Below are 15,980 nucleotides of genomic sequence, written 5' to 3'. Positions count from 1 at the left end.
GCACATTGCAGCCACTTGCATGCTGGGATAGCTGCCCATAATGCACTGCTCCCAATGCTGCTGCAAATGTGGCCACGCCAGTGCTCTTGAAGCTGTCAGTGTGGACAGACTGCAGCACTTTCCCTACTGCACTCTACGAAGGCTGGTTTGATTCAGAGTGCTCTACATCTGCAAGTGTAGCCATGCCTTAAGTCCTGCTTTGAGTGCCGAGGACTGGACTAGGTGACCTCTCGAGGTCCCTTCCAGTCCTATGATTCTATGAATAGAGCCCACAGCATGGAATTTACACCTAGTAGAAGACTGTAAATAAAACAACAGTTGAAGCAGACTGTGTAAATTGTTAGTGATGAAGGAGTGACTTATTGAGGTCCCTTCTAGTCCTACACTTCTATGACTCACTTCTATGATGGTCTTTAGAGGGCTTGTTTTACAGTAGGTGTCATGGAACACTCTCAACATACTCTGGTTTAGCGGAAGCAAAATCAGGCTTTATTCTGAGAAAAGTACCTTGTGGGATCTAGAGCCAGGAAGCCATTGCATTGCGCAGATATGGACTGGTACTCATTGAGTTCTTAGGTAGCCAGTGTAGGAGGCCTCTGGTGGGCAACAGCCAATAGGGTGTTAGTTCTGCTAATTTAATTACACGCCCTGCACAGGTTGCATGAGTTCTATACAACAGAAGGAAGCAACAAGACTTTTTAATGCCTACTTCTGCATCAGAACTAAAATAGCTCATTTATTCATTAATACTGTATATTAATTGATTAGAAATAGACTTAACTACTTTTAAAAGTCATTTTACAGCCCTTACTCAGCTTGGTGAGCACTTACTCATGGGTAAGACTGTAAGAAATTTGTGGGGTTTTTGGTTCAGCTGAAATTTGTGGGGTTTTTGGTTCAGTTGCAGCCAGTTTGTTTTAAGTTGTGGTTCAAAGCATGCGGACTATCCTCCGAGACATGGCAACAGCACAGAAGAGACTCTGTATGTCCCTCTTGGCTCTCAATGAGAAATATGACAAAGAAGTGGCCAGGCCAAATTTGAATGGCACTGTAACCCCATCTGCCAGGTCACAATGCCACTCACTCAAATATGGCCCATCCACCCCTCCATCATTTGAGCCCAAATTTGAGTGAGTGGCTTGGCACCTGGCGCACAGGGTCTCACACTGCTCAGATTTTCAGCAATTATAAACAGTTGCGGTTTCTGCAACAAAATCTTGGCCTGTGATTTCCTTACAGCCTTATTTGTGGGAATATTCTCTGTGAAGCGCATGGGACTGTCTACTCAAGTAAGAGATCCACAAGGTGCTCTAATTGTTAGATACTTTCTGCTGCAGAATCAACAACCCATGTTCTTGTTTTTGTGGCTCCAAAACAAATCACATTTTGTTTTGAAAACCTTTATTGTCAGAGTTGTGAAGCTTATGTTTTTAAATTTAGAATCATGAAGATATTTCCCACAAACATATAAAACAGTTGAGTTGAGATTATATAAATTGCTTGCCATGTATGCCTCTCATTAATTTAATTTAGATTAATAAGAAAATCACTGCATAATTATTAAATAATAAGAGATAATTTAAAGCATATTTGAAGACTAACATCTTCAGAGTGGTATTTTGTTCTACTGTCACTATGGTGAACGTTCAGTTATTTTGATAAAAAACTACCTTCCAAAAGCCAGCTGCTCTTGCTGTGTATGCATTTTCTTATCACTTGTACTGACTAGTAGGGTTTTCAGTTATAACTTAAGGACCATCCTGGAAATGGTTTGACTTTGATTTCAAAAGCAGGAAAGAATTTCTCACTTCCATAAGTGCCACTGTTCATCAGGTAAATAATTTAACAACTTGTGAGTGCCACTCAGAGCCAATTAGAACGTGATTTACCCATCAGGGCATTAAAGGAACACTGTTTCAATTCACACCTTTGTCTGATTTTTGTTTTGTGCTTACTGTTAATTAACATCTAAGATTACTGTAGCTGAAAAAGAATAGAGAAAAAACAGTTTCTGTATATTCAGTTTATTAACTTGACAGCATTGTGTGTATAGTCAGTTTCACTGTTTCTCCTGTATAATTAGTTTGCTTATTGTTTGATTAACTCTTAAGTAAGGGAAGAAATATTTGTAAACAATGGTTAAAATGTGCTTTTAATTCTTCCACAAAATTGGCAAGTACAATACCCACAACTACTTTTAACTCATTTTTAAATTGACTAGACATCCAATTTCATGGTGGTCCTTTAAAATGTTGAGCCTTTATCCTCTGGTTTTTTTTTTACAAGAGGAAAATGTTGCTTTTCTATGCATCTGCTGTAGAAATCTATTTCATAGTTTCATGCACATCCATATATATTGACTAATTGGAAATAATCGTCAAAAAGTGTTGCAGTACATAGGAACAGGATTGGAAGGGTCCTCTTGAGTCTTTGAGTCCAGTCCCCTGATATCACGGGCAACCCCATCAGACCTACTCTCTCTCTCTCTCTCTCTCTCTCACACACACACACACACACACACACACACACACACACACACACACACACACACACACTTATTTGCCACTACTCCTACTGAAAGGCTGTTCCATAACCTCACCTCTCTGATGGTTAGAAACCTTCTTCTAGTCTCCAGTGTGAATTTATTAATGGCCAGTTTTTATATCCATTTGTTCTTGTGCTAACAGTCCACTAACCTAAATAGCTCTTCTCCATCCTTAGTGTTTACCTCCTGATGTATTTATAGAGTGTAATCCTATCATCTCTCTGCTTTCATTTTGGTAGGCAAAACAAGCCTGTTGTAAAATAGGCTATCATCCTAACAGCCCATCCCCTATCATCCTAACAGCCCATCTCTGCACCTGTCCCAGTTTGGATGCATCTTTCTTGAACATGGCTGACCAGAATTGTATACAGTATTTCAGAAGAAGTCTTCCCGATGCCTTGTACAATGGCATTATTGCTTCCCTGTATCTACTGGAAATACCTTGCCTGATATATCCTAGGATCACATTTGCATTCTTCATTCTTCATAGCCGTATCATGTTGGTGGCTCATAGGCATCCTGTGATCGACTAATACACTAATTCTGCTCATCTGTCATTTCCAACTGCTGAGCCCTAGTTTGTAGCAGAAATTCTTAGTATTCGTCCCTAAATGCATGACTTTTCACTTTGTACTATTTCATCCCATTTCTTTTACTCTAGTACTCTAGGTCATCTGATTCTTCCTATATAAAAGTTTGATACTCTGTTGATTATGCCACTTAAGTTTGTGTCATGAGTAAGGTTAAGATTTTGTCATGGTTTTTTTAAACAAAACTTTTGGGAGCCCTGACCTGTCCATGACTTTTACTAAAATTAATGGGTGGAAAGAAGGGGGAGGAATGACACCTGGATCTCCATGGCGGGGACTGACAGCCCCAGCCCCACCACTATGGGGGGCACAGCCCTGGCTGAGACTGGGGGGGTTAACGCGACTGAAGCTATGAGTCGACCATGCACAGCCCGGCTCTGCCCTCCCTCCCCCCTCCACTGACAGCTGTAGCCAAAGTCACAGAGGTATCACAGAGTCATAGAGTCATATCTATGACTTCCCTGACATCCCGTGACTAAATCATACCCTTACTCATCTGCAAATTTCATTAGCACACTCCTACTTTTTGTGCCAATATCATTAATTAAAATAAGATCAATTCCAACATCAGTTCTTCAGGAACTTCACTAGTAACCTCCTCTAGTCGAATACCTTTTCTTTCAGTACAACCCAATGTCCTCTCCATTTTAGCCAGTTCCTACCACGTTACAATTCTTGTACTTATCCCCATTTTCTCTGTCTTAATTAATAATTTCCCTTCTGGTACCAAGTGAAATCCTTTGCTGAAGTTCAGATAGATTAGATCTACCATATTTCCCTTAAGAAATCATCTTATTAAAGAAAGATATCATGTTAGTCTATCTACCTTTGGTAAACTCATGTTTTATTTTATCCCATTTTCCATTTATTTCCATGTCTTCAATTATTTTTTTCCTTCAAAATTTGTTCTAAACCCATGCATAATATCAAATGTGGTCAGGCTAACAGGTCTGTAGTTGCCCAGATCACTTTTCCCCCTTTCTTAAGTATAGGTACTGTGTTTGCTATTCTCCAATCATATTGTACTACCCCTGATTTGATAGATTGATTAAAACTCCTTGCAATTAGTGGACTTTCAATTTCATGTGCTAGTTTTTTCTGGGATAGAGATTATCTGGACCCCATGACTTGAACATATTAAGTTCTTTGAGCATTTCTTCCACCTGGGATGTGGTAATTTCCATTTCTGTGTACTCATTCCCATTAGCTATCTTGTCTTTGCTCCTATGTTCTACTTTATGATCCTCATTAGAGACAGAAACAAAGTCTGTGTTTAGTTTTTTGGCCATCCTTAAATTATCTTTACTCTCTATTCCATTATCATTGCATAGTGGTCACACTTCTTTACTTGTTCTCTTTTTATATATATGGCTAAAAACCTTTTTACCATTTGTTTTAATTTCCTTTGCCAGATCTAACTCAGCTTGACTCTTGGCAAATCACACTTTATCCATACACTTTCTGACCTCCAGTGTGCAGCTTTCTTTGCTGATCAGTCCCATCTTCCATTCCTCGTGTTTTCTGATTGCTTCAAAAGGATATTAAAAGTCCTTATTCATCCACATCAGTTCAGTGAAAATACATAATCAATTCAAATAACAAAATTCCAAATTATTCTTACATAGCTGTTAGCCAGATATTTAAACTGATTAAAATAAAATTGCATGAACAAAGCAAGTCTAGAACTTCTTAATAAAGGCCTCATTTGACTTCAGTATTCTCATTGAAAATGCCATGTGTTTATCATTTCACATTCTTGGAAGAGCTAACTTCATCTCTATTGTTCATCATTTATTTTAAATTTCATGGTTTGTATAAAACACTGGTTGTGGAAACTTCGAAACTGCAGTTCTGAAGAAATATATAATTCAGATCCTGCGCATACTCAGGCACAGGCCTACTTCTGTGAGTAACACTAATCCCATGCTGAAGTGTCTGCAGGAACAGACCCTAAGCTTACTACTGTGTTTGTGTTTGCATCTACAACACTGTCGGATTTTTCTGCCATCTTTTGGCTTGGTTAAATTGTTTGCCTTCTTTGTTCTCCTTGATCACCGGGACTGCCGCAGACTGGTTCAGCCTTAAGTCTGTTCTAATTTAGGCCTACTAGTAATGGCCCCAGTAGGATATTATGCCAGCTGGACATTGCCAGAGCATAGCAGTGCTCCTTCCTACCAAAACTTTGATATGACCCCTACCCCTAGGTTGGGAGTAGGTGGCAAAGAGCCACCTAAGCTGGTTCCGTAACTCCTCAGACACCCCAATAATGAAAAAATCTTCAACTGCTTGGTTATGACACATTTACTGACACTCTTCCTTGCTATGGCAGTGCATAGGGGCTTATGCACAAAATTTGAATATCCCAAATCTCGATAGAGGTTGGATTTGAAAACAAACATCACATCTGGTCTTATTTCTATAATGGGCTAAACCAAACCCTGGCTCCAGTCATTTCCCAACTTTGGAGATGTTTGAATTCAGTATCAAGCTTTGTAGTTGGTACAAAGGATAATTCTGTGGCTAAGTCACTAGAATGCGACCCAAGTTCTGTGTTCTGTTTCTTGCTATCCCAAAGCCTTTCTATGAGACTTTGGGCCAGTCATTTAACCCAAACGTTTCTAATTTGAGTGCACCTGTTTAGCCCTGATATTTCAGAAACCTTGAGTAGCTGGCAGCTCCCATTGCCTACCTCTGCCCTTCAGATTTCAGTGAGAGCTTTGTATGCCCAGCACTTCTGAAAATGAGGTGGTTTATTTAGGTGTCCAACTTTAGGTACCCAGGATTGAAAATTTTCAGCTTAATCTTGCTGTTTCCAGTTTCCATTTGTTAAATTGGGTTTAATACTTGCCTACATAACAGCTTGCTTGAAGATAAATTCTTTAACATATGTTGGGTGCTCAGATACCAAAATGATAACCATGACACAAAAAGCGTATTATAAAAATAATCTCTGATTTATATTATAAAATCTAGTGCCAAAAACCCCTGAGAGAACTTACCAAAAAAGACAAGTTTTAGATAAATTTCCTAAAATATTTTTTTAATCATAGATTCATAGATACTAAGGTCAGAAGGGACCATTATGATCATCTAGTCCGACCTCCTGCACAACACAGACCACAGAATCTCACCCACCCACTCCTGCAAAAAACCTCTCACCTATGTCTGAGCTATTGAAGTCCTCGGTTCTTGGTTTAAAGACTTCAAGGAGCAGAGAATCCTCCAGCAAGTGACCCGTGCCCCATGCTACAGAGGAAGGCGAAAAACCTCCAGGGCCTCTTCCAGTCTGCCCTGGAGGAAAATTCCTTCCCAACCCCAAATATAGCAGTCAGTTAAACCCTGAGCATATGGGCAAGATTCATCAGCCAGATACCCAGGAAAGAATTTTCTGTAGTAACTCAGATCCCACCCCATCTAACATCCTAGTCATCTCTAAAGCTAAATCTAATGAGAGTGAACTGGTATAGGTGTTTTAAAATCCTTTTGCTATCCCACTGTTTTGTTTTGCTGACTAATGCTTTCTCATATCTCAATTCAAAATTGCATCTGTTGTACAGTTTGAATGCATCAAATTATCTTTTACTTACCTGATTTCTTATCCCATTGGAATCCTTTTCTACCACCGCAGTCTGAATTTTCAGATTGCAGGAGTATAATTTGTGCTCACATGATAGAATAGAGCCATCTGAAACAAAATTGCTTAAAGAAACAGACGGAATATATTTTTATTTCACCAAACCAAAATACTTGCAAACATACACTGAAACTTTTTAAACAGAGCATTATACATAGTTCTGTATTGATAAAGAAAGAAATCGGTTAAAACAATAAACTTCCAGTTCCCCCAATTACACATAGTAGAAAACTGACCCAATAAATATATCCTGCAAATCTCAAATAAAGTCCTCTCAAAAGAATGTCAATCCAAAGAGATGAACAGATTAAACGATTAGTACACTAAATTGATCTATTTTAAAGGTTTTTAAACAGAATAGAATCATAGACGGTAAACTTCATCCATGTATTCATTGGGTCACTTTTCTATTTCATCATAACTGGATGAAATAAGTATGTTATAACCTAAACGGAGAATGTTTGGATTAGTTAAAAGCAAAAAGAATATTGTTGCACTGGTTGTCTACAAGAGGTTTGAATGGTCCCAGTTTTTCAAGTATAATTTATATTTTCTGTAGGACTCTCACCATAAATTATCGTCATGGCAAAACTACAGAAATGCATTAATTTATATATTGCCAAAGTAAATGTTTCTAGCTTATTTTTAGAGAATCAGGCAAGCAAAGATCTTTGAGCACTGCTACTGCTAAATTATGAGTTGAGAACTTCCATGGAAAAACAGCTGACGTTTTTCTTCCTCAGCCCTTCACCAATCCCTTGTACAGGGGATAGATAAACTTGTCCCTTACTGCTATGGCACTTCCCAAGCCTTGTGTTACATCAAGGACCAGGGATATACCACATAATGACTGCAAAATAAAGGGGTAGAATGAGCCCAATCAAAGCAGACTGGAAGAAATGGCATGGAGCCTAGCTATATGCTTGGATACATCCTGCGATTGATACTCTTCTTTAATTCTGCTGCCTGAGAGGTCATAATAAACACTTGCTGGGTGGAATCTTGGTACTGGATCCTGCAAAGATTTAAACAAAAAGCTTGTTTTTAATGGAAGTGCTCATATGTATAAAGTTAATCATGTGCATAAATCTTTGCAGCATCAGAGCCTTGTTTCATAAAATGGGAGAACTGTGGGGCCATATTACAAATCAGTGTTATCAGATACAGTATTTTCCAAATAGTATGTCATTTTGCTATGTTATATCATAGCACTTCTATCTCAAATAGCATTTATCTCAGTTTAGTTTTAATTCCTATCGGTGAACATAGGTTTAAATGTGTCTTAACAATATCTTCATGGTTACAGTATCAAGATTCTGTTTGGTTTCCTTTCTCTTCTGCACATCTCTGAGCTGTATACAGCTGAAAATAGAGATGTGCTCTAAAACATAGTGGAATTTAATGTGCAAGTACCAGTGGATTTTAAATGACACATTACAATGCACAGTAGTGTGGTTATAAAATTATAATGAGGTATGTGCGAACTGAGAACATCTGCTATGGGGATGACACTGCAGCCAAATTAAAAATAAAACTACATGTTGTAAAAATCTCATAAAAACATCTTGACCAGATTAATTATTAAAAATATGCCCTCTGTGTTTGATATCAGCTGGGGGCTAACCAATAAACAAAAACATTTTGTAATATTCCCTTATGTTACCCCCTCTTTCATGATGCACCTTGCACTTGATATGGGTGAGCAGCTTGTGTTGAAAATATAGATGCAACTGGTCTTCACATTTTCTTACAACAGATTCCAACTAATGCTTGAGCACCACATGAATTAGTTCAATGACACTTATATTCAAAACAGTAAGGCCTTAAATGGTACTTATGTGTATATTAGAAGAAGAAAAGAATTGGAAGTACATTTAGACAAATTTGACATCCTTGAAATTTCATTTAATTTGGGGCTGATTCAAAATCCATTAAAGTCAATTGAATTCTCCCAGTGACTTCAGGGCACTTTAGATCATGGCTTTGGTGATTTTATAGATATCATTCTGAACTCAAAACAAGCAAGCACCATAATACAGTGCCACTTTATAAACAGAGACAATGCTTTTATAAAGGTTTTAAAATTTAGTAAGACATTTTATTACATAACCAATTAAAACACAGACATTATTTCATTTATTAAAGGTGGGGCTGTCAACACCATCTATTATTGAAGCTTCCCAGGATTTCCCATTGTAAAACTCTGTTTTCAGTTGCTTATAATTTTGACAAATGTTAACAGTTTCAACTGAAATTTTCCGTGTATCTGCCTCATGCTGAATATTTTTGGAAAATCTCTGCCATTTCCAAGAATAAAGGTAAAGAAAAAATATGCTTTTTTGTCCATGTTAAAAGATTCTGGTGACTTTTTCTTTGAGAAGCTCTAGTGCCCTGCTCACAGACACAATTTGGAGCTGGTGCTTGAAATTTGGCAGGGGCACAGCCTTTGTATCAGGGATGTGTTTTTTGCTGTCCCTGTGAAAATCTTCCAACATTTTGGCCAAGTTATGAGCATCTGAAAAATCACAGTTTGCACATGCTCACTGGAGATTTGCTAGAGTTTAGCATCTAAAAATCTCTGAACATTCAATCCATGCTGAGCATGCTGAAGCCCAGGGTTTCAGGGGACTCATCTAGACTTTCCCTGCAGTTGCTGCTGTTGGCTGTGCTGAGGCCAGAGCCAGAACTGAAAAACTGGCAGCCTGTTTCCCCTGTTTTTCAGTGCACCTTGTGCTGGCACCCAGGCAGCATGGAGGAGGAAGCTACCTGATTTGAATGCAGAGGGACCAAGAGCTGAACCTGAAGTGGGGGAGTAGATTGGGACAAGGAGCCTGAGGATATGGGGAAGACCAAGACTGAAGAGTGGTGGGAGAGGAAAAGGGAAACTGCAACTGGCAATAGGGGTGGGGGAAGCCTGGGAGTGGGAGTTGGGAGGATAGCAAAGACTAAATATACGCTATCTTTTTCATCTCAGAAGTACCCAGAGCAGGGGCTAAAATATGTTGTTATTCTAGTGACTAAACTATCAGGGTCTCCAAAAATCAATTAACCTTCAGCCAAAGATGGTTCAAGTTGAAAAATTCCTGATTCAAGCTCCATGTAGTCCTTAAAGACAAGAACAATCAGCTTATATATTATAAAATGTGAAAGATAGGTGCACGTTAACAGTGCTCCTAGATCTGGACTAGAGGAATTCCACTGAAATGGTCCTGTGGTTATAAATATATGACTGCTCGGTGTAATTTACTATTCAACTTATTGTCGTTACACATTCAGAATCAGGGAAGGAGATAATGTATTGACAGAGTAGAGGATGAACTTTGTTTCTGACCTTGGCTGTCTGGAATGCTGAGCCGATGCAGTAAACAGTTTCTCTCTCCACCTTTTAAGAACATTAAGAGATGTTAACAAAGAAAAGACTGATGTTATGCATTCTAGTATTTTAAGTCAGTGAGGCACGCGTGCCAATTTATCCCCCAAAATGCAATAATCAGCAAGTCAGATGAATGAACAAAGTATTCAAGTATTTTTATATAAAAGATGGCGAGAGAGAATGAAATAAGACGACCAGATGATAAAACATTTATCCCCAGCAGTAGAAATATATTATGGCTTCTCACAGGTGGAGAAATCAGAAACAAGAGAGAGAGTAAATTTCTCTGATCAGTAAGAATAAATGTAATAATTATCATGCTGTCTCGAATTCATTTACATGCTATAGTAAGCATGACTTTTGAATAGAAAGTGTAAGATCAAAGTGTGGGAGATCCTGAGCAGTTACATGGATAACAGAGACTGATCTATATTGGAGACAGGTGGAGAGAGGAGCTCTTCTTTAGATAAACAGCGAAAATAAAAAATAAACATAATTTAAGAAACATTTGACACAAAAGCCTTTATTTTTGTTATTCTCTGTCAAGAGTTCCCTTTCTTCCATGCTGCTATAGGCTTTTGCTATGAAATCAGGATAAAAGGGACTTGAAATGATGTCCCAGTATTTCTAACAATGCCTGGCAGAACAGACATATAGCAGCATTCTGACATCATGACCATTTAGCCAGGGACTCTAGTAGTACACTCCTGAAAGTTGCTGTCTTCCTAGCATCCTAAATAACAAAGATCAAAAACTGAAACGCACTTTTTTCCTACCCTGCCCACAGTGTTTTCTTTGCCTTTTCAGTTCTTTTCTCTTCATTTAATGGAGATGTGGATGAGGCTCAATTCTATATATTTTCAAAACAGCTTAACATCTTGCGCAATCTGAGTAACATTTGTTAGATTTACTATTTGAAAATGGTCTAACATGATTTTCCCAAGGCCACATTGTCAAAATTGATAATGAAGGATGACATGGCTACTGAAGCAGAAAAAGACTAGAAAAAATTATTCGGCTGTTCAAACCTTTTGGCGAGACCTGCCTGTAGTCTTTGGAACATGTTGATTAGCGTATCTGTACATTTAAAAAAAGACTATCATTCCAACCCAGGAGTCACCATACCTGCCTAATTAAGTAGTTTGTCTATTCTGATGTCCTGTCTCTAGAAGCTGCATATTCTTGATACTTCCCAGGAAGGCACAAGTTCATAGTTTTTCCTGTTCTCCATAACAAAATGTCACTGGAAATCTTAAAAGAAAGGCATAGTTGAACCTGGTGCTTGCTGCTGATTATAGGGTGGCCAGGTGTCCGGTTTTCGACTGGAAAGTCTGGTTGAAAAGGGACTTGACGGTATCCGATCTACTGAATGGACACTCAAAGTCTGGTTATTGCGGGTGGGGGAGACGGGAAGGCACCGAATCATCACCCATGTCAGCCCTACTCAGCTGGGGCTGCCTCTGACCTGCATTGGGTGGCTGCAGCTCCCAGCCCCAGCTCTGCAAGTGAGTCCCTCCTGACTCTCGCAAGGAGGTGGGGGGGGAGAAGAGCAGGGAGTGATGGGGGAGGGATAAAGAGTTGTGAATGGGGATGGGGCCTCAGGAGAAAGTGATGGGGCAGTGGTGGGGCCTTGGGGGAAGAGGCAGGGTAGTGGTGTAGTCTGGGGGAAGGGGCAGGGCAGAGGTGCGGTCTGGGGACAAGACAGGGTGGGGCAGAGCTCGGGGGGAAGGGGTGGGGCAGAGGAAGTTCCAGCACTCCTGCTGGAATGTCCAGTTTTTATATATTACAAAGTTGGCAACCCTACTGATGGAACACTTTCAGAACTGAAAGAGTGTTGGGGGATTTAGATAATTAAAAGGATGGCAATGGATCTGACTTTATGCTCTGATTTCATATGCAGTAATTAAACAGTACATATTCTGTGCCTTACTAAGATTCTTTATAATCCAGCATTAAAAATCTACATTAAAATAAGTCTTAAGAATGAACAACTTATCTTACGAAATTCAATAAAAAGGAATACACCAGGAAAATAAAAATAAAAAAAAGATGGATCTCTAAAAACATGTGAACGTGAATTTTTGGACTGTAAAAGCTCACATCATAATATTTTTAAAAACCCTGCAAGGTGAATACATTTCCTGTGACCTTTTGCTCCCTTCTCTTAGCAGCTGATAGATTTCTTACTTATTTTATGGCTGAAAGGGCTAGCAGATACCATTAAGGCTGTAATGAGCTCCTCAGTGGAAATTTATCATCTCTCTCTCACACATTTGACTATGATGTCGTTTCCCTCATTCTGTCCCATATCTTATAGTTTTCCTTTTATCCTTTATCTAACCCTTTCTCCTTTCCCCAACCAGTCTTTATACATTGATTGAAACAAATCTTATTTGTCTGATCAATCTCTGTGGGGTTTTCTATTCTTTTTTGAAATTTCCAGAGTTCCATTGTTTCTTAGAGTATTTATTTAGTACTGTTGTTATCATTGTAATGCACAGGAGCCCTAATCATGGACCAGGACCCTTGTGCTGGGTGCTGTACAACACAGAACAAAAGACAGTCCCCTTCTATGAGACAAAAGACAACAGAGAGAGACAGACCAATGAGGGAATACAAAGAGACCATGAAATGATATTGGTGAGCAGGATTAGGCAGTGGTCTCAGCACACCAGTGGCCTATTGAGGCACAGCGTGCATCTACCTCTTATTGTCATTTATTACAGGAGTGCTTAGAAGCCTCAACCAAGATTGAGGCCCAATTTCTTGTGTACACATAGTAAGAGACAGTCCCTGCTCTGAAGTGGTGCAGGTTGAAAACAGAGCTGCATAGAAAGAGGCCATCATCCTCCTGCTCCATGACGTTTATATGCAGCCCCAAATATTTTTGCTGCAACATTGCTTTTGAAGTTTCATATCTATTTCTCAGTTCTCTGTCATCCCTTGCTCTCTTTCAGAATTGCTGCTTTCCAGGTGCCTCCTTCTCATTCAATATCTGGGTTTTGGATTGTTCTCCTAGTTGATTACCCTGCATTTTTCTAAGCTGCACCGCACTTTGTTGTTTATTCCCCAGATTTCTAGTCTTGGCAGGTCTCTCTTTATTACTTCTCTGTCCTCACTGGTGTTAAAAACACTATTTAGTTTAATGTCATCTGCACGGCATTTACCTCTTATTCCAGATCATTAAAGAAGATGTTAAATAGGAAAAAACCTAAAGGAGACAGTTGGAGATTAAAAAGTAGGAGATGAGCAGACTGAAGAATAGGAGAAAGGGAGACCTTAAAAGCATTCAGACTTAAAACCAAAGCTCAAAAAGTTTTGAGGTTCATGCAGCAAGTATAAGTAGTTAGTAGTAACTGTTTTTAATCATGTGAGTTTAACCACTGTGCCAAGTATAATTTTCTGAATCATGTTTTCTTTGTCTATTTATACTGGGGAAGAATAGTAGCTCTTTTGCTTTAAATAGGGGTGAGGCATGTAGGACTATATTAGGTATGAAACCAGTAGACAGCAGAGTGCATACCAGTTGTGTAAACAGTAGAAGCCTGGTCATTTTTAGTTGCCTAATGTGGAACAAAAGAGCAAATGGGGTCAAATAGCCCATTAGTATTAAAGTGAAAATTGGAGGTTACATAGCATTGCTGAGAATTTCCAGAAGATGTAGTAAACACTTTTTGAAAAAGTTGCAAAACTAATATTACATGAAACATAAGTTTGTTTTGGTGTATTGTGTATCAGCAGTTCAGCCATGTCTTGACAGGAGAGCATTATGTTACAGTTGCTAAACTCTCCATCTTCTTTCTGTCAACACTTTACGTAAATTCAAGTAACTTGAGTGGTACTATACTTGTGATAAATGCCACTTATGATTCTCTAAAGTTGGCACAGCACAAGCTAAGAGCTACTGATGACAGTACAGTACAAATAAATATTTTAAAATGTTTTTAGTGTTGTTAATTGAGCTTGACCAAAGGAAGACAGAAGATGTCATATCTGGGTTACATTTAGACATCCGAGTACACATTCTGATTCATTCTGGTATCATGGGCTAAGCATTAACTTAAATGCTCAGGATTTATTGTTCTGAAAAGAACCCCTGATAGATCTTATTTGTTTGTATTAAAGCACAATTCCATATAGCTAATTTATTTTGCTAATGGATATTAGACTATAGAAAGAAAAAAAGAGAAAGATCAAAGGGTGGGAGGCAGAGAATATACAGATATTCTAATGAATGTCTACTAAGTCAATCTTAGCTGATTTGTGCTAAATTTAGAATAAATTAACTGTACACATTTGACCGTTGTGGAATACAATAACAATCTTACATACATAATTTTTCTTTTTATGGACCAGTTAGTAAAAGCCTGTCATCTTCTTAGTGACCATGGTATGCCAGTTGAGTTTTCATTGTCCAGTCTTGCCTGACCCTACACATATTGGCCTAACGCTATAGAAGGGAGCTAGTGCTACCCAAAGTGACTTAGGGACATGTGTATTTTGTAAAGGAAAGGCACAGAAGGCACACACAGAAGTGGTGTGAATAGAGGGACAAAAAGATGTCTATAGAGAGGAGGAGTTATAATTAGAAATGGCTATTTATGGATGTTTTATCTTCACACATCTTATCAGTTCCATACTCTGCAGGAGGGAGCCCAAATCCAATGTACACTGAGATACATAAATGTTGAAACTGCTAATGCTGCCTATTGATAATACATGAGAACTGGAAATGACCGATAGTTTGCAAAATACCGGTATACAACTGATGCAAATAAGCAGCGGTTATGTTCCTACTGTTTGTGCTCATTACTATGAGCTAATGAACCAGTTTTATTATCCTCTGTGTAGTGAGTTTTAAACCCTGGTGTAGCTACATTCATTTTTGCCCAAGAATCGATTGTATGATGTCTTTCTTTTATTTAGACTTTGGGGAATAAACATGATAGGTGAAATTTTCAAAAGCACCTGACTCCCATTTTCAAAAAGTAACGAAAGTCCGTGGGGTTTAGGCTCCTAAGTCACTGAAATTCCTTTGTAAATTTTACCTGTTAATTTTAAACATAGTTCTCCAACATACAAAGCACTTTCAGCCCCTACTCTTTTTGTGAAGTGTTTCCTTATGCATTAACATGGGTGGATGCTTACATTGATACAATATAACACTCATGAAGATTCTTTTGTATTGTCATGGTGGATTTATTCTGATACTAAGCCTATGTTCTTGAGGGACATTGAGAAATATCTTGGACCTAGGAGCTTGTGGACTCATGCCACCTAAATATGCTGGACTGTTTTGTTTCTCATAGTTTTTATTAAATTAGTGAAATTACATTAAACTATGGGCCAGATTCTCCGCTGGTATAAATTGGCATAGTGCCATTGAAGTCAACAGAGCTGTGCTGATTTACACCAGCTGAGGAGGCCCTAGATATTTAGTATATTTAATTAATTAAACCTTTGAAGAAGAGAAGTCACCTCCCTGTGATAATTTCTTTGGCATTCCAGAAGAGGGCTCAAAAAGACTGGTTGTTTCATGTCAGTGACAATGCTGATCCTTCCCTCTGCCTGTATTAAAAGCTAAATATTATTCTATTCATTTGTAAAAGAACTAGGTACCTACATTTAAGGCCCTTTAAACATCCTGACCTTCCTACACATCCAGTCTTATAGCTGATTTCCTGCCCTCCAGAGTGAATTCCATTGACCAACAGTGAGTTCCTGTTAAACCACATACATTCCCAGACCTCTAAAAATACTGTGTATGATTTTGTGTAATTAAAAACATAGTGGGAGCATGACAAAATAAAAAAGGGCAAGGAAATATAGAACAATATT

General features: G+C 38.5%; 1 protein-coding gene across 32 annotated transcripts in view; it reads left to right on the top strand.

Annotated features, from left to right (window-relative positions):
* Positions 1-15,980, top strand: part of SORBS2 (sorbin and SH3 domain containing 2) — a 450,872-nt gene that overhangs the window by 288,079 nt on the left and 146,813 nt on the right. The window lies entirely within an intron of this gene.

This window comes from Lepidochelys kempii, chromosome 4 (assembly GCF_965140265.1).
Source record: "Lepidochelys kempii isolate rLepKem1 chromosome 4, rLepKem1.hap2, whole genome shotgun sequence".
NCBI lineage: Eukaryota > Metazoa > Chordata > Testudines > Cheloniidae > Lepidochelys > Lepidochelys kempii.
This window is presented reverse-complemented; position numbering and strand designations above follow the sequence as displayed.